The following is a 1,928-nucleotide window of genomic DNA, read 5'->3' as shown; positions in this document are numbered from 1 at the left end:
TTTGTACACTGCTTTCACGCCTCTTCGTCCGCTGTGGTCACAAGTACTAGTTGATGTGTCTGTTCTGGGGTCTACTGGCAGCTGTAAGGGCTTGTGGTGGTCGTATGGCTTCACTAGATCTGCTAAAAAGTTAGAAACTATGCTCAATCTGCCAGGGTCCTGATCTTGCATCACTGTGGCAGTAATGGCTTGGATTCCCCGAGCATCAATTTATACCACTGTCACACGGGCATTTCGAAGGCCCTCGAACCGATAGTCTATCGACTCAAAGGCGATCGAGCGCTACTACACAAGTTTGAATGGCCATCTAATCAGTAGTCTATCGAGTCAACAGAGGAGCCAGGATTTCGAGGGCCTTTGAGCATTGCCCAAGGTTGCTAGCATTGCTTTGAACAGCACCAACGCGCACTTTCGTGCACGATATATACGCATGAGCAATTATTCTCTCAAACTTTAATGCAAGCAGTAAACTATTAGTCTGCACAGTAATTTAAACATTGTATCGGTCTGGTTTAAAGCGCATTATCTTTATGCTGTCCATAGCAGAAGCCGACCGGCCCAGACCAATTTCTGCACGCGGCGACAAACATGGCGGCACCCTTCAAAGCCGGACCCCTCGCTACGGACTGAATTCTCATTGTTGCTGCCTTTTTCAGTCTGTTCACTGGTCATAAATGGGGCACCGGTCTTTCGCTTCCTCTCACCTTGCCTATAAGAAAACGTATAAGTGATAAATTTGCTTTATTTTTTATTTAGAGTGACGATTCTGCCGCTGCTAGGCTTAAGAGGGGAGTCTGTTTGTTGACAGTAAGGTTCCCGCCCTGACAACCAGATGGTGCCACTCTAGGCTGAGTTTATTTTTGCGTCTGTGCTAGCATATGCTGAACTAAAAGTGGGAGTACACCTGTGTTTAGCATACATAAGCATGCATACGCTTGTGGTACTTAGACTGTAAATTTATGCTCTTTTCTCACTGTATCTGTGTACTCTGCGAGCGGCGACGTAGTGTGCAAAAGCGAGAAACAGCAGCGGCGCAGCAGTTCCACCTCGCCAGGGCGTCAACAGATGAGAGCAGGTTGTAGCTTTCGCGGCAAGCAAATCCACTTCGCGTGCCGGATTTTCGGACAAGTGTGAACACGCGTTATAACAGCAAAAACAGTGTATTTCAACATTTAGTTAGGTTTTATAAAAATATTTTTGTTATTTGTGTGAAACCAAACAAAGCGATTATGGCGCCACACGAGCTTAGCGTAAGACGTGAGAACCATTTTAATGGCCATTGAGATTTGCCGTGCTGCAGCACCACAACTCCCTCGAGTTCGATGGCGATTGAAAATCTCGAAGGCCCTTGACTCGATGGCCATTGAAACTGGCCATGTGACAGGGGTATTAGGTGGCTAAGGATAACCAGTACGTTTGCAGGTGCTGATTGCTGTTATAGTATGCATCGCATGGAAATCGAAACAAGGAAACACTCAAGTAAGCCCCAATTGTGCACGAAAAAAGCTTGCACTGGTGTACTGATATTCAGGTACACACTGCACCCTTGGTCCCCTTGTCTTGGCTAAACAAGACATAGTATTTATGAGTGCATGCTCAAATGTGCATATTTATGGGAAGATTCATTTGGCAGCTGTCTAGCTAGTGTATGCCCCAGATGCGAGTACTTGCCTTCTTTTGAACTGTGCTGCATCGTAGCAAAATAAGATCAGAAGATGCACAAAATCTATGAAGTATTCCTAATTACCTATTTACAAAAGCACGCTATTTACTTTTGTTGTACGATGGAGAAGCCCAGAAGGTGTAAACAGTTAAGGACGTGGAACCGAAACTGGATTGGAGTTGTCTTAACGTGATGCTGTTTAGGGTTCTGTGTCTAAGAAAAGCTGGCAGCAGCATTGGTGGCAGCGTCAGTGAAAAATCCTCAA

This window comes from Amblyomma mixtum, chromosome 7 (assembly GCF_055824585.1).
Source record: "Amblyomma mixtum isolate Tamu chromosome 7, ASM5582458v1, whole genome shotgun sequence".
Classification (NCBI taxonomy): domain Eukaryota; kingdom Metazoa; phylum Arthropoda; class Arachnida; order Ixodida; family Ixodidae; genus Amblyomma; species Amblyomma mixtum.
The sequence above is the reverse complement of the archived record's forward strand: the minus strand, read 5'-3'. Positions refer to the sequence as shown.